The following is a 20,677-nucleotide window of genomic DNA, read 5'->3' as shown; positions in this document are numbered from 1 at the left end:
TGCACCTCTCTGCAGAACCGAAAGCTGAGCCGCTTTTATGTGGCTCCTACCTGCTGAGCTTCACTCACATGGCTCTTGGCCCAGGGCAGGAGGAAAGGAGACCTTTGTGCCACCTTACTGGTCTCCCCTGCCAGAGTCAGGTGTGGACTTAGAAGAAGCCCAACCCTGTGGCTGCTTGCACACGAGTCCCTGTGCAGCCCTGTGGGCCGGGCACCCCACTGGCGCTCCTGGCCAGACCAGGCGTGGAGCTGTGTTGGTGCACATGGGCAGGGCCATCTGTGGGCCTTGGGTGGGGCCTCCACTCCCACAGAGCGTCTTCTGTAGGTTTCCACTGACTTTGCCTTGCTGATGTTCACCTGTCCAGCACGTGACATTGACACTTTGCTGAAGAAACCCTGTTGCTATTTTGAGTAATCTGACGTCATGCCAAAAATCTCTTCTCCCACTGATAACTAATGCAACTCCTAGAAACCAGACACTGTCCAGGAGGCTTTGCGACTCCTTTCTGTCCTAGTCGCGTGCACAGTGTGTTTGTGTTCACGGTGCTGTGCTCCCAGCTTGCAGCCCCACGGAGGACTGCCACAGTTCCTGATCGTCTGTGCTCCGAGAGCTGGGCCTCAGTGCCTGGGAAGCTGGAGTCAAGCTGGTGACCTTGAAGAGGACCCCCTGGGTGGCTGGTGTTTGATTCTGCTTAGGGGATGGACTTAGGAATCCCGAGTTTGCCGCTGTCACGTGTCTCTCCAGTGGAGAGTCCATGCAACCCAGCGCACTCCTGGTGAAAGATAAACACGTGGCCAGATAGTGCCTTAGATTCTTTTCCATCTCCGACTTTTAATAAAATGTGCAGGAGGATGGGAAGGGAATGTGTCTTTTGGATTCCTCCCAAGAACAGTGAAAACGTTTGGCAAAGAGCATTCAGTGGTTCATGAAAGGGGTACTGGCTTGGACTATTTACTTTTTATTGCAAGGATTTGCCAAGGTAATCGTGTATGTGAATACTCTAAGGAATAGAATGACTAGGACAGCAAATTCACATATTCCAGCATGCAGTTTTATTAATGCTTTTGTTGTATCTTTACACGTTTGGTATTTTTAAAGCAGCTCCCTGACAGTATATATTTGTAAGACCTAAGGACTTTTTAAATATATCCACAATACCATTAGCAGTTGGGCAAAATTAATAGTTTTTAAAATATCCTCACTGCCCCATTCATATTCGAAATAACTTGAGTATTCCCAAAATATCTTTACTAAGGATTTACTTATTTATTTAAAAGGCAGAGTTGAAGAGGGAGAGGAAGAGAGAGCGAGAGAGAGAGAGAGCTCTTCTATCTGCTGGTTCGCTCCCCAGATGGCTATATTGCCCTGGACTGGGCCAGGCCAGAGCCAGGAACCCAGAACTCCATCTAGATGTCCCATGTGGGGCAGGGGCCCAAGAACTTGGACTATTTCCTGCTGCTTCCCCAGGTCCATTAGCAGGGGGCTGGATTGGAAGTGGAGCACCCGGAACTGGACCTGGTGCTCATTTGGAGTGCTGGTAGCACAGGAGGCAGCTTAATCTGCTGTGCCCCTCCCAACGTGTCTTTTAAAACAATTGACCCAGAGAAGGTCCGCAGGTTCTATTTGGTTCCTGTGACGTTCAAGTGGTTCCAGTTGTGAGCAGTAACTCTGGTCGTTATTTCATGTCCAAGGCCCGCCTGGATCCAGGCACTGAGGCTCCTCCCCAAACACCAGGTGGTCCAGACCTTTCCCTGTCAGTTTTGAAAGCAGTCTTGCGTCGGTGTAGACAGCCAGCTCTCGGGGAACCCAGTCCAGATGAGGAAGCAGAGCAGTGGGAGCCTCTGAAGAGGCAGAGGTGCAGAGCAGCCGAGGTCCCCACGGAGCCGCGCAGCCGTGAACTCCAGCAGCGCTCAGAGCTCTGCCTCCACACGGGCACAGCTCTGTGCTCAGGAATGAACTGCAGAATGTCTGTGAAGATGGAATTACAAGATCAGTGTATTCCGGTGCAAAGCATTCCGAAATACGTAAGATTGAAGAGGAGCTTCCAGAAAGTTCACAGAAAATTGCTACCATGAAAAAGCCAAGCAGATTTCAAAAATTTTTTTTGCACAAAAATCAACTTGCCTTTTAATTCTATTTTCCATGAGCTTTTAAAAAAAGGTTTATTTACTTATTTGAAAGGCAGAGTTACAAAGAGAAAGGGAGAGACAGAAAGAGATCTTCCACCCATGTTTGGGTCAGGCTCAAGCCAAGAGCCCGGAACTCCATTTGAGTCTCCCATGTGGGTGGAAGGGGCCCAACTACCTGGGCTGTCCTTCATGGCTTTCCCAGGTGTGTTAGTAGGGAGCTGAATCGGAAGTGGAGTGCATGGGCCTTGAACTGGCACTCATGTGGGATGTCAGCATTGCAGGCAGTGGTCTAACCTGCTGCACCACAACCCCAGCCCTTCCATGAGCTTTTTGAAGTCTCCGCGTATGTGTATGTACACAGAAACGGCTCTGGTGCCTGCAGTCTCTACCCAGAGGCCTCTTGAGCACCTGGCACATAAAGATGTCCTGGGGCCTGAACACAGACAGGGCAGCACCATCTCTGTCCACAGAACACAGCGTCTGTGACCAGACTGTGTCCGCACTGGACTCTCTTTTGGTTGTGAAATGAATCTCACCTTCTGCCTTTCAATGTGGTCTTTTTTTAAAAAAAGATAGCTATGCTACACTTATTAGTTTTTTCCTTCAGTATGAAAAACTAGCTAAAAATGATATGTGGTTTTTAAAAAGTGTGTCATTTTGAGCATGCAGCGTCCAGTTCAGTGACACTAAGTAGTTCCACATTTTTGTAACCAGCACTGCCATCTGGCCCCCAAACCTCCGTATCCGGCTGGGAGGAAGCACTGTCCCTACTAGGAGTCACTCCCTGTGGCCTTCTGCCCGGTTCCCAGCAGCCACCAGCCTGTTCCATGTCTCTGGATTTGCCTTTTCTGGGAATTTCATACAAATGGGATCAGCCAGTGCTTGTCCTTTTCTGTCTGACTCCTTTCACTCTGCATAGAGCTTTTAAGGTGCACCCATTCCTTTAAGGTTCACTTCATTCCTCTTTGTGACCGAATAATATTCCATTGTGTACATAGGCAGCGTTGTGTTTGCTTATTCACCCGCTGCTGGGCAGTCGGGTTATTGCCATCTCTTGGCTTTGGTGGGTAGTGCTGCTAGGAACCTTTGTACATCAGTTTTGTTTGGATACCTGTTTGCAATTCTTCGGGCATATAGCCAGGGGTGCAATTGCTGGATTATCTAGTAATTTCTACATTTAACATTTGTTTAAAAAGATTTATTTATTTATTTATTGGAAAGGCAGCAAGGGGGAGAGAGAGAGAGAGCAAGCGCTCTTCCATGTGCTGGTTCACTCCCCAAATGCCCACAATAGCCTGGGCTGTGTTGGTCCAAAGCCAGGAGCCAAGAGCTCCATCTTGGTCTCCTACATGGATGAGAGGAACCCAAGTACTTGAGCTGTCATCTGCTGCTTCCCAGGCATTTTAGCAAAGAGCTGGATAGGAAGCAGGGCAACTGGGACTTGAACCAGTCCTCCAGGGTGGGATGCAGGCAGTTCAACACACTCCATCACAATGCCCACCCCGCATTTAACTTTTTGGGAAATGCCCAACCTGTTGTGCAGAGTGGTTGTGCCATTTTACATCTTATGACTCCTAGTTTCTCCAAATCCTCACCAACACTTGTTGTTTTTTTTTTTTTTTTTTTATTCTCGGCATTGTAGTGGGTGTGAAGTGTTACATGATTGTTTTGATCTGCATTTCCTTAATGATTAGTGTTGTTGAGCATCCTTTCATGTGCTTGTTGGGCATTTGTGTATCTGTTCTTGAAGAAAGGTCTGTGCAGGGCTTTTTCCCACTTCAAAAGGATCTGCAGTGAATATTGCTAAGTTCAGGCATGACTTCTGTGATTTTCTCACACTAACTCTTAAAAAGATCTGCCTGGCTCGGGTGTACTTCATGTCTTAGGAGGTTGATTTCAGCGTGTGCTACCCCAGAACTCTGACCCAGGCAAAAGTCCAACAGTAAATGTTTCCAGGTTTGTCTGTCTGTAAGGAAAAGCCTGTCAATTCTGAGTGTGCAGTCAGTCCTTTCTCATTTTCAAGTCAACCTCCAAAAACCACATTAGTTATTCCGCTCTCTGATTGTGGTCTGCATTAAAAAATAAAGTTTCACCCAGCCCTTTGCTGATCTCTGCCATTTGAAAATGGCTCATCTGAAACCCTGTTCTCTATCTGGATGAAGCAGATGAACAACAAGGAGTTGGTGAAAAAGTCTCTCACTTTCAGTTCTTTATTAACTGACTGAAAATTATTGTGGAATTTTCCCTTTTAGCCATTTTTGGAAAACTCACTAACATCCTGAAATATCTATAGTTCAGGCTTTATGATGAATTCTTTTTTACTTTAAAAATGTATTTATTTGGCCGGCGCCATGGCTCAATAGGCTAATCCTCCACTTTGCGGCGCCCACACACCAGATTCTAGTCCCGATCGGGGCACCGGATTCTGTCCCGGTTGCCCCTCTTCCAGGCCAGCTCTCTGCTGTGGCCAGGGAGTGCAGTGGAGGATGGCCCAAGTGCTTGGGCCCTGCACCCCATGGGAGACCAGGAGAAGCTGGCTCCTGCCTTCGGATCAGCGTGGTGCACCGGCCGCAGCGCGCTGGCCGCGGCTGCCACTGGAGGGTGAACCAACGGCAAAGGAAGACCTTTCTCTCTCTCTCTCTCTCTCTCTCTCTCTCACTACTGTCCACTCTGCCTATAAAAAAAAAAGTATTTATTTATTTATTTGAAAGACAGAGTTAAAGAGAGAGAGAGAGGGTGAGACATGGAGAGAGAGATGTTCCATCGAATGGCTCACTCCCCAAATGTCTGCAACTGCCAGGGATGGGTCAGGCCGAAGCTGGGAGCCAGGAGCTTCTTCCGGGACTCCCATGTGAGTGGCAGAGGCCCAAGCACTTGGGCCATCTTCCACTGATTTTGCAAGTGCATTAGCAGGGAGCTGAATTGGAAGTGGAGCATCCAGGACTCAAACCGGCACCCGTATGGGACACTGGCACTGCAGATTGTGGCTTAACCACAGCACCTGGCCTCTGTGACAGGTTCTTCAGGGAAGCCCCTTTGGGAAGAGCTGGTGGAAGACCCAAATGGAGAATCCAGACATTTCCTGTCCTTCCCCAGCCTGTAGTGCAGGGACCTCCATCCCTCATGGAGATCAGAACTACCTGTGGAGCTAAGTTACACATCATTCCCTGGGCCTGACTGTCCAGACTCCAAGACAACAGGTGTGTCACAGGACAGGGAATCTTCCACATCTCCATCCAGGAGACACTGTGTGGGCTGATTGGGTACTGGAATGTGGGATCACATGCCCTTGGTTTTGAAGTTAGACAATACCACAAGTTCCTTGGCTGAACAATTTAATTCTGTTTATCAGTTTCCTCAGCTGTAAAATGGAAATGTTGATGCATATACCTAACTCATTAGGTTATTGCAAGAAGCAAAACTGAGCCTCTTGTGGACATATGTAATCAAAGATACAGTGCAGGGGCTGGCAGTGTGGCATAGTGGGTAAAGCCAGCATCCACATGTGCGCTGGTTCAAGTCCTGGCTGCTCAACTTCTGACCCAGCTCTCTGCTATGGCCTGGGAAAGCAGTAGAAGATGGCCCAAGCACCTGCGTGGGGAACCTAGAAGAAGCTCCTGGCTCCTGGCTCCAGATAGGTGCAGCTCTGGCCATTGCGGCCAATTGGGGAATGAACCAGCAGATGGAAGACCTCTCTCTCTCTCTCTCTCTCTCTCTCTCTGCCTCTCCTCTCTCTGTGTAACTCTTTTTTTTTTTTTTTTAGATTTATTTATTTGAAAAAGGTACAATGCACCAGAGACCCTTAGTCACTGCTGGTCCTCATGGCCAGTGAGCAGGATGGACCAGGTTTCACGCAGGTACATGCTACTCAGAGTATGATTTTGTTTCTAAAGGATTAGTTCCTGATTGTGTGTTTGCCAGTATTGATTTGAGCAATTTTGAGTTGTTTCTAAGGGCTGCAAGAGAGCGCAAATCTGTTTCAAGGACCGTCTTAGGGCTTTTCCCTAGAACATGGGCATCCTCTCTGTGTGCTGCCTGCTCCTTCGTGCAGAGTATTCTATTGCTGCTGGACACAAGCAGGTGGACATATTTGGTCTCCGTCACAGAAGCCTCACATGCGCTCACCTTCCTGTAGCAGCACGAGCAGTGTTCTTTTGGAAAGTTGCCAATTTGTAAGTCAGCCAGGGCAGCTGCAGTTAATACTTCCTCCAAGATGGGATTAAATGGTAGAAGCAGCATTGAAGATTCAGCTGTCGGCCAGTTATTTGTAGTCTTCTGAAAGAGAAGGTGCCCCAATACTGGGACACATGTAGGGATCCCAGATCCTCACCTTTGGCCTGGGAAACATTCCCGTTCTGCCAGGCTCTGTGAGGCTGAATCTCGCTCAGGGCTGACGTTCACATCGGGGACCAGTGGAGAGGTAAGATTAGTTTACAGTAGATGTGACTGTAGGCACTCCCCAAACTTGGTGATGCTCACTGGGTAGAATGTAGAACCCTCTGCTAGCATGGGCCGGGACCCAGGCCTGCAGTCCTTGCTGACTTTTTTTGTTTGTTTGTTTCTCCAGGAAAAGAAGATTTTGCAGATCCCCTGGATGCATGCAGCAAGACACGGGTGGGATGTGGAAAAGATGCACCACTCTTCAGGAACTGGGCGATCCATACAGGTGTGAAAACCCCCTACGTTGTCTGCAGAGGAAGATGGAGCTGCTCAGTGTGGGTTTCGTTACTCTTATAAACTGTCCTGGTCGCAGCATCGTGAAGGTCACTCTGAGCCCCCTGTCTCATCCCTAGCGCTTGCAGTGGTAGAAATGGCATCACTCTGAAGTGACATTCTTCCCGTCCCATACAGTCGTAGTCCTTGAAATTTCCTGTCCAGGTGGTGTTCTGACAAGGTCCCCAGCTGTTAGCAGGGACATATAAACTCCGTTGTTCCAGAGCTGTAAACTTGGATTGAATTCCTCTCCCCTGAAAGGTAGTCAGGGGCACACAGCCATTCCTCATGGATACCAGAATCTGCAGATGCTCCGGTCTTTGGTGTGGAACGGTGTAGGGTTTGCATGCAACCCGCATGTATCCTCCTGTATGCTGTGAATCTGTAGTTGAACGGCACTGCCGAGTACAATGTAAATACCATGTAAATGATCGCTATACTGTATTATTCAGGGAATAATGACAAGGAGGAAAATGTGTGCAAGTGTTCCGTACAGACCCTTTCTTTTTCTGGAATGTTTTTGCTCCATGGCTGGTTGAATTCATATATAGGGAACCTATGGATGACAGCAGCCTGGCTGTTTTATCGATTACAAAATTTAGTCAGTCAGTGAGGAACTATTTACAGCAGCAGACTTTTTGCTCCTTACGTGAGACTTGGGTGGAAAAGAGGCACTTGCGTTATCTTTGCTCGCTGGCTCCCCAGCCTTGCGGGCTTCTGTGTTAGTTCCCACTGAGTCTGCGTTGTCGGCTGTGATCGTTTGCCCTTGAACTGCTTTGTGAGATCAGGGTCACTAGCTTGCCCCTGTCTTCCCGGAACTGTCCAGGTTTTAGAAAGAAAATCCCCACATCCCAAAGACCTCCTGTGGTCCCAGGCATACCCAGATGATTGCTCCCTGTATGCATAGCTGGGAACGAGAAGGCCTCTCTGTCCTACCTGGCCAGCAATGCTATGTCTCCAGACATCTTTCACTCTGTATCTGATTCCCCCGCTCTGTTTTCTTAATCTCTGGCTGCTCTGTTAGGAAAGCATCAGCCTGGAGTAGATAAACCTGATCCCAAAACATGGAAGGCAAATTTTTCAGTGCGCCATGAACTCCTTGCCTGATATTGAAGAAGTTAAGGATAAAAGTATAAAGAAAGGAAACAATGCCTTCAGAGTATACTGGATGCTGCCCTTGTCAGAGTGGCCTTCTAAGAAAGGTAAACACAGCTACTGACTACAAAACCCATCACTCAGCAGGTACCGCCGTGCCCCATGGTATCTGTTCCCACCTGTGAGGTTGCTGCAGGGGTGGATCTCCATTCCTACTGCAGGTGAGCCTGCTGCCCTCGCCTCCCTTGGAAAAGTGACTTCTGAGAAACCCAAGGCAGGAAAAGATCCGTAGGACATTTTGACCTTGTACATGTTAAAGTAAAAGGTTCGTTGATGGTTCCAGAAAGAATTCAATTTAGAGGAATGCTTCACCGTACATCCTTCGTGAATTAACCCAAGACTACTTTTTGTTGTTGTTGTTGCCACAGGAAAGAAACCAAAGACAGGAAAAGAAGACAGAGTTAAGCACATCAAGGTAATCTTTGGTTGTTCAGAGAGAAGGCCAGAGTCGTGACTGTGTTAACAATCTCTGCTAAACACTTAAATCTTTCTTCTTTTGCTATGGGTTTTTGTTTTTTGTTTTTTGTTTTTGTGCTTTACATGTCTCCTCTTTGGCACACACCTGCATGAAGGCATAGGTAACTGTATCCCTGCTTCATCCAATTTGCTGGGAAATTTATGAATGAAGTTATAAATTCACACTGAGCTTGACAGTCTGAGGCCTCCATCTGGTCATCACAACTGTTGCCAGCTGGCCACTTAGTCCCTGCACCCAGCCAACCAGCTGGAGACATAAGTCTGATGATATTAAGTATATTTTCAGGCTATTAAATATATTTTAATGTATGATGCATGGTATGTGCTTCTATTAAAATACACTGTTATATATATGTATTCCATCACAGGCCAGTAGGCTGAGGTCACAGGAGGGAGGTCAACACTCAAGTAGTGTGGCTCTCGGTAGTTGTTTTCCTGCTGACTGTGGACTACCTCATACTCCCCAGGGCTGTCTATAAGGTTGATATGTGTCTGTGTCTGTGTCTTTGTCTTTGTCTGTGTCTGTGTCTGTGTCTGTGTGAGAGAGAGGGTGCAGGGGAGAAAGAGGGAGAAGGGGAACACACAGGAGCTTTTTGGTTGGCTGTGCAGTCTGAACTTCCTATAGGTTGAGGGTTTTTGTACATGGATTAGGTGAGCCTTGCTGAATGGTGAGAAAAAAGCCAAATACCCCATGTAGAACAGGAGACCAGCTTCAGCTACTCGGCAGAGAGCAGATGCTATAGACGCTTGGACCGCCAAGCGGATTGCACTCTGGTTCACTGGCTTCTGCTTGCAGGAGTTCAGTGATGTGGTACCCAGGGTCACATAGTTATGTAGAACTGAGTTTGAAGATGCCGAGTATTCTGATTTATAATCTGGAGTACCTGTTGAAGAAAAATAGAAGCAAACTGTCCTGACAGTCCAGTGTTTAAAAGCCTGTGGATTGAAATGGTTGGGAAAAATGGGGAATAATTTATTTCAGATACAATGTAAGATTTATGAAGGTAGTCAGATTTTAAGAAAAAACTTAGGTAAACTATTAAAGTTTCAAAGATAATAACCTCTACACTGGAAAATATATAATTTTGGCAGAGTATTTTAGCTGTGATACTTCCAGTTTCACTTTCAGTATTTTTAGTTTCTGACTTATTTTAAATATAGCATAGACTTAGGACCTAATCTTGTTTTACATTCAAAAAAAAAAAGTTTGTTTATTTATGAGAGGCAGAGGGAAAGAGACAGAGCTTCCATCTACTAGATATCCCCAGATGTCTGCAAAGGTCAAGGCTGGGCTAGCGCCAAAGCTGCAGCCGGAAACTCAATAGAGGTCTTCCACGTGAGTGCCAGGAACCCAATTGCTTGAGCCATTTCCCTGCTGCCTCCCAGGGTCTGCTTGAGCCAGAAGCTGGCCCCAGGCAGGAGCTGGAGCTGGGAATCAAACTCAGGTACTCCCCTGTGGGATGTGGGCATCCTCACCGTAAACGCCCACCCCTTGTGGTAACTTTGTATCGTGGAACTTTTTCATATGCATAGAAAAAGTGAATGAGTAAAATTAACCCATAGAATAGCATCCGAATTTCAACATTAATCAACCCCTGGCCAATTTTCTTTCATTATTACTTTTATCTACTTCCAAGTCTCCAATATGAATTCACAGATATTCTACCATTTTTGACTTACAAAAATACTTTCTTATAGGTTCAGCTTAACATTATGAAAAAATTCCAAACATCATTATTTCTTCCATACGTATTTCACTGTATATATGTGTGTATGTAATAACATACACACACACACATATATATATATAACAAGTGCTCTTTAACAATATCACAGTATCATGACTGTACCTGAAAAAAATTAATAATAATTCGATGTCCTGAAATATTCAGCCAGTGTTCAGACTTCTAGTTTTCTCATACATGTTGTAACTTCAGTATAATTTGTTTCCATGAATTGAAATCCATATAAAATACACATGTGATTTTTGGATATGTTTCCTTAAGGTTCCCCTATATCACTTTTAAATTTTTCCTTGAGTTGGCATTGTGGCACAGTGGGTTAAGCTGCTGCCTGGGATGCTAGCATCTCATATCAGCTCTAATTCAAGTTCTGGCTGCTCTACTTTTGCTCCAGCTTTCTGCTAATTCGCCTGGGAAAGCACTGGAAGATGGGCCAAGTGTTTGGGCCTCTGATACCAACATGGGAGACCTAGATGGAGTTCCTGACTCCCAGCACTGGCCTGGCCCAGCCCCGGCTGTTGTGACCAATTGAAGAATGAACCAACAGATGGTGTCTCTCTTTCTCTCTCTCTTTCTCTCTCTCTCTGCCTTTCAAATAAATCAATTAACCTTTTTTAAAAACTATTTTTTCTTAGAACTTAAAAAATCTAATTATTATTCATATCATGTTTTTCACAGCTTGGAGTTTTTAATGCCTATACCTTTTTTAAAAAAATTCATTTATTTATTTGAAAGGCAGAATGACAGAGAGGGAGAGACACACAAAGAGAGATGTTTCATCTGCTGGTTCAATCCTCAAATGACTACAATAGCCAGGTCAGGGCTAAACCAAAGCCAGGAGCCAAGAATCCCATTCGGGTCTCCCACATGGGTACAGGGGCCCAAGGATTTGGGCCATCTTTTGCTGCTTTCCCAGGCACATTAGCAGGAAGCTGGATTGGAAGCAGAGCAGCCAGGACTTGAACAAGCACTTCAATGTGGGATGTCAACATTGCAAGCAGTGGCTTAACCTGCTGTATCCCACAGTGCTAACCCCTAAAGCCTATATCTTGATAAGTATTGTTTAGGCGGGAAAATATAGCTTCCTACCAATATATTGACTAAATTAGGCAAGACTATGTCATACTTGCTACTATTTTCACAGCAAATAGCTCAGTGCCTGGCATAGAACAAATAATTACTATATATTTGACAACTGAATACATGTATAAGCATTTGTTGACTAAACAGATGTATAAAAATTATATATGTACATATATATAAATAAGAAGATACTCTCCAAAAGTTCATGAAGACTGGAATTAAAAATAAGTTTACTTTGGTGCAGAATATCTTTGAAATTTGTGTGTGAGTAATCTTCAAAAAGTTCATGGAAATATATATTATGAAAAAATTGTGGATTTAAAAAATTCTTGCACTAAATATTTTAAAATTATGTTTTTTATGAACTTTTTGAAGTCCCCTTTTGTGGGGTGGGGTTGGAATGAGAGGTGTTAGACTAGGCTGCAGATTTAACATAATTGCAGCTAGTGGAGAATTAGGAATGAAGTAACAGGTGTCCACTCTCAACACACTTTGCTCAGATATGTGCCCATCATATTCCATTGACTGTCAGATGCCAGTGGTTGTAATATGCACCAGTATTTTATGTATATCTAAGAAAGAAAAGCTACTTCCAGTAAAAACCTGACTAAGTTGGTGATAAGGCACATCCTGTTTCAGAGATGTGGAAGTGGGCACCTCCGATTTGATGATATTTAGTGTTCTTATAAACAAAGGATTTCTGCAGGGCCATCAGTGTCTTCCAGGTGGCCACTAAAATGAGCAAGTTATGGAAGGTACAGCTCTGGGTGGGGTATAGCCACAGGGAAGTAAGGGAGAGGCTCTGGGTGCCGTCACGCGGGCAGAGTTCCATCTTAGCAGTGTATATTATAAAGCCCTTATGTAATGAAGATGTAGTTAATACCTGAAACTGGTCCCTCTCAAGGACATGGCTGCTGTTGCAGAAGGCAGGTGAGTCATCAGACATAAGCACAGCCTATCCTGTGAATTGAAACCTACTTGCAGATGTCTTACAGAACAGCGGCAGAACACAGATAAAGCCAGTAGACTCCCCAAATTCTGTGATTCAGGGCTGCTGGAGCCACGGTGTTGATTTAATGTTTCTATAGAATGTTTCCAAGTTAAGTCCTCAGCTCATCTGGAATTGTGTAGCCAAAGGACCTTATCTGCACTGAACTATTGATTACTTTTTTTCTTGAGCATCAGGATACCTAAGCTCTGAGTGAGGCAGGAATATGTATCTGGGTAGACTGGTAGATTCCTTCTGAGAAAATCTGTCTATAAATAGTAACTAGGTATGAAAACTTGTTGGTGAGCCAAGCTCTTCCCAGTCCCCAGTTTAAGTTGAAGTGAACTTTTAATTAGCAAACAATGTGTAGAACGTGTGGGCCTAGTGTCACTTTTTCTTGGATTTCTTAGATGGTTTTTCTCCAAGCTGTGTGATTCCCCAGCAAATAGTTTCCCTGGGGTCCACAGCCAGATAGTAAGTGCAGAAACACTGCCTCAGCATTCTCTGGTGTTCTTTTTCTGAGTATATCCTGTGTGTCCTGAGTGAGCCATGTTTTACTTGAACTAGACCCCATGTATGTGGGGGTAGCCGGCTCACTAAGGAAATAAGAACAGGAAAACACAGGAGTGAGCAATGCTAGATTGCACATCTTTAGTGGATGCAGATGTCTCAAGAATTATCATGGAAAAGATTGTTCTGGGATTTCATTCAAGGCCAGGGCCATTAAGGACGGAAGGAACTGAGACAAAGGGGTGATAGTTGCCATTTTTGAGCCCCTACTAAGTTGCTGGTGGTGATTATCATTTTCCTGTGATGGGCAGGCTGTCTCCCTTTGACACTGAACAAATGGGGCACAGAGAGGCTGAGTCATTTTCCCAAGCTGGCACTGTTTATGGAGCTGAATTTGGATCCACATCAGTCCAACTCCAGAACCTGTATTCTGTGGCCTCCCCCAGGCCTCTCTGCCTTTTGGAGGCAGTGGGGCCTGTGCTGGGCCTTGGGGATGGACAGGGGAAAACTGCAGCAATTGGAGCATCCTGAACAAGGGCCCAGAGATGAGAGTTCTTGGGGCTGCTTACTTACAGCAGGAGTCCATGTGAGGAGACAGTGAGAAATAAAGACCTGTCGTTAAGACACCTATAAATGAGTACTTCCTGCCTCAGGGGCTGTTGCAGATGAAATAGACACGCTTTGCAGCTGTGAAGTGCTTCCAGATCAAAGCATCACTCTTATGATGGAAATAAAATGCAGCTAAAGTCTGCTGGCAAAGGGCAGGCCTGGTCTGCATTAGTTCTGAATGTGGACTGAGGGGTGGAAGTTACCAAAGAGCAAATATTGGTTCAGCAGGACTTTCTAATAGAACCATTGACCCAGGCAGTGACATAGGCTGGATTAAAACACATCACACTCCCCGCCCCTGTTCAAAGAGAGGCCGTGGGACCATCTGTCAGGGCTGTTAGCAGAGTGATCCCTTCATGGCTTGAAAGCGGTCTGCCATTTTTAGACCTTAATTAGAGGAAAACATACTCTGGGGACACGCTTGAAATACAGATTAAAATTAGAGCTGCTCTGGGTGACATGGGTTACTGGGCTTATCCTGCCCGTGCTGGTTCCTTCCTTCTGCTCGTGAGGACACTGCTCAGAGCGCAGGTGGAAAACTGGTGGGCGTAGTAGCCTCCGCGGATGATTCTGTGGAATGAGGTGCAGTTGAGCTCCTTGGAGCAAATTTGGAGAACCGTGGGGTTGCTATGTCAAGGAGGTCTTTCTTGCAGCAACAGGAAAGAATGGAGGGGAGGGAGACTGCAGTTCAAAGTGTGGACAAAGATGGTGGCCGTTGGAGTAGAGGGGAGGAGACGTTTTCCCAGAGCATGGAACAGGATACGGAGGATGAAGATGAGAGTGGATGAAACAGGAGGCCCCGGGGTTTCAAGCCTCAGAGAGGGAGGGTCGGGGGATGGTGCTCCCCTTAGTGGAGAACCTATTGAGTTTGTGATGACAGCCTGTGAAGCCAAGACCAGGGATCTAATAGGCGTAGAGCTCAGTAAGTGTTGGAGGTGCCGCTGTGTGGTCGCTGACTCCAGGATGATAGTGGAGACCTTGGAAACAGAGCTCCTCTCTTGAAAGCTCTGAGATTAGGGCAGAGACCAAGGACCAGAGGGAGAGAAAAGTGAGCTGAGGATGAAAAGCCAGAGGGACGCCGCCGTGCGAGAAGGGATGTAGAGAATGGAGGTGTCCTGGTTCTAAGGAAGATGGGAGGAAGGTTCTAAGGAAGCCAGGACTGGGTGGGTGGTTCGAGCACAGAGCTGCTGTTCTCGGTGGTATGTGAGGCATCTGTGTGGAAGTCCCACAGCGGGCCAGCTACTTGTCAATTGGCACTCAACTCCATTCGCAGTCTCCCTGCCGGTTTAAAAGGGGTCCGGAAAGCCTGAAAACTACATTTCCCAGACTCCCCAGCGGGCTGGCTGCCGATTGGGTTCTACCAGGGACAGACGGCGGTGGGAGTCTAGAAAGCAGAAGCCTATTTTATTTCCGTTCCTCTTCTGGTGAAGTCTTAGGCAGTGGCGGTGGGCGCGGGTGAATGTGGATTTCTGCCCAGGGGTTAGAATGTCAATAGCTGGGAGGCAGCCGCAAGGGTTCCGGCAGTCTGGACAGCGCGGCATTCCTGGTCCCCAGAGCCGCAGCAGGAGTGACGGGCACTTCCTGGTGGGAGTTTCCCTTCCTGGCTTCCTGAAAAATTCCCAGCAAGAGCGGTGGGGCAGTGGGGACCCCAGCAGCCTCAGCAAGAGAGCCAGCGCTGGGTCTGGATAGCACCGGTTCTGCGTTTTTGTTTTTGTTTTTTTCCGTTCATTAGGGTGATAGTGGCCTCCTGCAGTTATTCATCTGTAAGTGACCTCAGCTTCCTCGGTTAGTCTCCTCCAGCCTTTCGGAGGCATCGAAGCCAGTCTCCTATGTTAACTTCCCGCTACTTGCAGTTCTTAGTTTCAGGTTTTCTCACTGGGTGCTGACCCATACACACAGATGAACTAAACACGAAATTTAATAATCCTGGAAGTTAGGTATGAGAATTTCCATTGCAACTGTGAGAAGAACCAGATATTTTAAGGGCACTGGTACATATTTTTTTAGAGGTATCTAAAGATAAGTTTTCAAGAGCTTTAAAGATCAAGTTGGGGCAAAGGAAGACCTTTCTCTCTGTCTCTCTCTCTCTCTCACTGTCCACTCTGCCTGTCAAAAAAAAAAAAAAAAAAAGATTAAGTTGGTTTTTATCATGAATCTGGTAGCATCCAGTCTGTGAAATGGAAGGGAACGCAATTGGGAGTGGTAGAACAGTGGGGTTTTGTAAGGTAATTTGAACAGGAACAAGGAAATGACAAAGTACAAAAAGCAGATTAGTCAATATCACTTTCTCTCTCTCTCTTTTTTTTTTTTTTAATAATTTACTTACTGGAAAGGCAGAGTGACAGAGAGGAAGAGACACAGAAAAAGAAAGAGATATCTTCTATTGGCTGGTTCACTCCCCAAATGCCCGCAATAGCCAGGGCTTGGTCAGGCCAAAGTCAGGAGCAAGGAACTCCATCTAGGTCTTCCACATGGGTGGCAGGGGCCCAAGAAGTTGGGCCTCCAACTGCTGCCTCTGGGGTGCACTAGCAAGGAGCTGGGTGGGAGGTACAGAGCAGCCAACACTCTAATCAGACACTCTGATATGGGATGCGGTGTCACAAACAGTGACTTAACTCCCTGCACCACAATCTGCCCCAACAACATCAGTATATTTCAAATTGCTTTCCTTGTATGGGTTAAAGTATTAAAGTAGAAATGACTTCCGTATCATACCAACTCGAATTTTTTTTTAAATATATTTTTTATTTTTGTATAGAGGTTTTTCTTTTTTTAAAATTTGTTTGCTTGTTTTTTGAAATGCAGGGTGACAGAAAGAGAGAAAGATTGGGATCTTCCATCTGCTGGTTCATTCCCAAAAATGCTCACAGCAGCCAGGGCTGGACCAGGCTGAAGCCAGAAGACACTATCCTTTGCATATTTCCACACTATCCTTTGATATTTCTGATAAGAAATCTGGGATCATCCTGATTTTTGATCCCCTGTTCATATCTATTTTTCTGATGACTTTAAGATTTTCTTTTTATTACTGGTCTTCATACATTTGATTATGGTGTGCATTGCTACAGTTTTCTTTGTGTTTCTTATGCTTGTTTTTTTTTTTTTCTTAACTTCATGGGTCTATGAGTTTATGGTTTTCACTAAATTTGGAAATTTGTGGCCCTTATCTGTTGATGTTGATTTCTTTCTGAGAGGATTCATTCTGAGAGGAAGAGTGTGGTGGGAGCAAGAGACGAGGAGTCACCACACAGACTCGGGAGTTGGGTGAAAGCAGGCCTGAGGGGAGCAGACCATAGACTCATTTATTTCAGTTGGTACAACTGATATATAGCCAAGACAGCCAATCCAGTCAAGGGGCGGTTTATGCCCTAACCAATCACAACCTGTTGCCAGGCAGTATCCAAAGCCATCCAATCACAGCCTGTTGCCAGGCAGACTCCGTTGCCAGGTGGGATTCAAAGCCATTCCTGAGTAACTGACGCTCACTTGCCAGCGGCCATCTTGGCATGGCTTTCTCATTCCACCACACTTATCTGTCTAAATATTTTTTCCATGCTACCCACCCTCTCTTCTCTTTCAGGGATCCTAATTACATGTGTATTAAGCTCCTTGAAATTTTCCCAAAGTTATCTGATTCTGTTCACTTTTTAAATCTTTTTTTCCCTTGGTCTTTCCTTTTGGATAATATATTTTGCTCCACTTTCAAGTATACTTTTCAAGTATACTTTATTCTGTAAAAATCTTCAAGTAATCCTATACAGTGTGTGTTTATCTTAATATTGCTGTTTTCTTCTCTAGATTGTTCTCTTCTGCGTCTCTCATGTTTCTATTTCACTCTTTTTTTTTTAAGATTTATTTTATTTATTATTTGAAAGGCAGAGTTACAGAGAGGCATAGGCAGTGCAAGAGAGAGATCTTCCATCTGCTGGTTTACTCCCAGATGACCGCCATAGCCAGAGATAAGCTGATCCGAAGCCAGGAGCCAGGAGCTTCTTCCGGGTTTCCCACATGGGTGTGGGGGCCCAAGGACTTGGGCCATCTTGTACTGCTCTCCCAGGCCATATCAGAGAGCTGGATCGGAAGTGGAGCAGCCGGGACTTGAACCGGCGCCCATATGGAATGCTAATACTGCACAGTGGCTTTAATCCACTGCGCCACAGCGCCAGCCCTCTATTTTACTTTTTTAACATGGAATTCACTACAATAACTCTTTTCACCTCATTTTCTATTTATTCTATCATCTGTGTCAGTTCCAGATGAGAGTGAGTTAGTTGATTCTAACTCTCATTGTGGCCCATTGGCCTGTGTCTTTTTATGATTAGTAATTGTCTAGCTCATGCTGTTGTGAATTTTAACTTACTGGATTCTTGATGATTTTGAAATCCTGTAAATATTCTTGAACTTTGTTCTGGGATCCAGTGAAATTGCTTAGAAGCAAGCAGTTGAAAACGTAAAGTCTTAACAATCTAAAAGTCTTTCTTTTATAAGTTGTTATGTGAGACTAGAGCAGACTCAGTCTGGGCCTGACTATTCCACGCAGCTGAGTACAGACTTTCTGTGTACTCTGTTCATTGCATCATGAATCATTGTGTCTTAAACCTGGCTGGTACAAACAGGTGCCATTTCTAGCTGTGTGTATCAGACATTGTTCCTCCCAGTCCTTTCAGGTAATTCTTTGGCTTTGGGTAGTTTTTTCTTATGCATGCCCAAATCAATACTCAGAGTACGTGGTAGGCTCCCTCTGCAGAAGTCTAGAACTGTGTGTGTGTGCAAATCTCTTCGGTAGCTTCTCTGTGAGTTCTCCTTGTTTCGGTTTACCCAGCTTTTAGCTCTGTTTCCTCAGCTCAGGAAGGCCACTTGGGTACCCCTTTCTATGCCTTAGCCTCAAAGCTCTCTGGGTAAAGTGAAGTGGGGCCATGATCATTGGTATCTTATCAGTTGTTTCCTATCTCTCAAGCATAATTGTCCTTCATTGACTGATGTCTAGTATCATTAGAATTGTTATTTGTTTACTTAACAGTCAGAAAGAGAGAGAGAGAGAGAGAAAGAGAGAGAGAGAGATCGATCTTCTATCCACTGGGTCACTCCCCAAATGCCACATCAGCTGGGGCTGGTCTATGCTAATGCCAAGAGCCAAGGACTCCGTCTAGATCTTCCATGTGGGTGGTAGGGGCCCAAGTACTTGAGCCATCCTCTGCTTTCCCAGATGACTTAGCAGGTAGTTAGATAAGAAGCAGAGTAACTGGGGCTCAAACCTGTGATCTGGTATGGGGTGCCAGTGTGACAGCCCATGACTTAACCCACAGTTCCACATAATGCTGGTCCCCAAGAGTTGTCCTGAATACATCTTGATTTGTTTGTTTGTTTATTTCCAGCAGGGGGGAGAATCCAGTCCATTTTGGATGTACGTGGAAGGCATTATTCTGACAATAATTAAAATGGTAAGGAAGACTTTATTCAGTATCACTGCAATGGCTGTCGAAACTATAACCATAGAAGAGACTAGGTGGGCTCAAATCTGAATACAGCAGGACAGCTGGGAATTTATAGGAATGAGCCCAAGACACCAGATAAGAGGCTACTTTCCCTAGGAGGATTTCCTAAGCACTGGCTCCATAGAGTCAACATTAGGTGTTTAAGACGAAGTGCTCATATCTGATTTCACGCATCCTTCTCCCATATGACATTCCAGACCAAGCCTTGGTTGTAGGATCAGTTTTGCCAATTACATCCTGCTACAAGAAAGACTGATTCTTACTGAGATCATGTAAATAATTGTAAGGCCATGAAAATGAGAATACTCAATTCCAGAAAGATTTGACAGGGAGAAAAAAGATGGATGTTTCATTTTTGTTGGTAAAAATATGATCTACTAAATTGTTACATATTGTAGTTACCTTAAGAAGGAAAGGGGCTCCTTATATAAGGAACATAGAACATTCAAGAATCAGCAATATCCCAAACAGAAAGTCACAAAAATTATAATTCTCCTTGAACTCATTCAGTCATTGGCAATTCCTTTTTAAAAAGTTATTTGTTTTCATCTAGTTGAAAGTTCAACTGGCGGAGAGACAGAGAATCTCTTCCATCCACCACTTCACTTCCCAAATGCCCAAAACAGCCAGGGCTGGGCCAGGCTGAAGTCAGGAGCAGAGTGGGGACAAGGGGGTCTCAGTGTTGCTGAAAAACACCCAAACTAGTTGGAGATGTTGCTGCAGAACCCTCGAACCGGGGTCCGCTTGCCTGATGCACAGAGAGCCAATCACCAACACTGGGGTGGTGGAGGAAAGTAGGTGTTTATTGCAACAAGCAGAGCAAGAGCCAGCAGCTATTGTTTGAATCCTGGGCTCCCAGAGGAGTTAGGGGTGAAGGTTCTTATAGATTGAAGTTGATGCTCCGATGTGCATGATAGACTCACGTCCAAGTTCCTAGTTGATCAGTAGTGTTCGCGACCTTCCTTTGATGGGTCAGCAATGCCGTACTCTTTAGCAACTTTTTTATGGCCAGGTGGGCTGCAGTTGGTGCACAGGTAGGGGAGAGTTACATGTTAGTGGTGGTTACCTTCTGCTTCAGACCTGGAGTTTCCCTGCCTGGACAGGAATTCCCCTAAACAGACCCCTCTAGCCAGTACTGGTCATCAAGGTTTTCATCTATTAGACAAGCAAATGACTTGAGTCTGGTAATTTGAACCGTCAGGACAGCTGGATCACTCCCGCAAGTCAGTGGATTCCTTTTGATGAAGTACAGACAAGAACACCTTGTGCTAAGGGAGACAGGCGAAAGGCTGGGTCTTGCCTTCACATTATAACCCACATGAGTGAGTTGAAAATGATTGAGTAGACATTAACAAGAACATGATCTAGTGGAGGGAGAGTCCTGCTGAACTGACTTAACAGGATTCTTGCTGAAGGTGGTGCAGAGTGATTAGATCTCAAGGGCAGCAGGATTCCTGCAAGTCTGGGTTAGCAGGGTTCCAGGAAGCTGAAGACAGAGCTCAGGACAGAGGCCTAGCCCAGAACAGTGCTCACAGTGACCTATTTAAGTTGGTCAAAGTGAACCATCCCCCACCTATGTGGTGTCTTGGTTGGTATTAAAAGACTGATAATGTGTGTCTTTCATGGCAAATCAGGAAGACATCGGCTCATTTCAAAGTTATGCAGAGAAAACACTGGAGATGGGGTTGATTGCTCCTGGTAAAGATATTCCTTAGTACTCTGAATGGGTTCCCCCAAATTCATACATTGCTAACCTAATCCACACATTCATATGGT

At 45.4% G+C, this 20,677-nt stretch overlaps 1 pseudogene; it reads left to right on the top strand.

Annotated features, from left to right (window-relative positions):
• Positions 1–20,677, top strand: part of LOC103349615 (interferon regulatory factor 2-like) — a 151,510-nt pseudogene that overhangs the window by 62,500 nt on the left and 68,333 nt on the right.

The sequence above is a fragment of the Oryctolagus cuniculus genome, chromosome 1 (assembly GCF_964237555.1).
Source record: "Oryctolagus cuniculus chromosome 1, mOryCun1.1, whole genome shotgun sequence".
NCBI classification, from domain to species: Eukaryota; Metazoa; Chordata; class Mammalia; order Lagomorpha; family Leporidae; genus Oryctolagus; species Oryctolagus cuniculus.
Note: the sequence above shows the minus strand (reverse complement) of the source record. Positions and strands in the feature narration are given on the sequence as shown.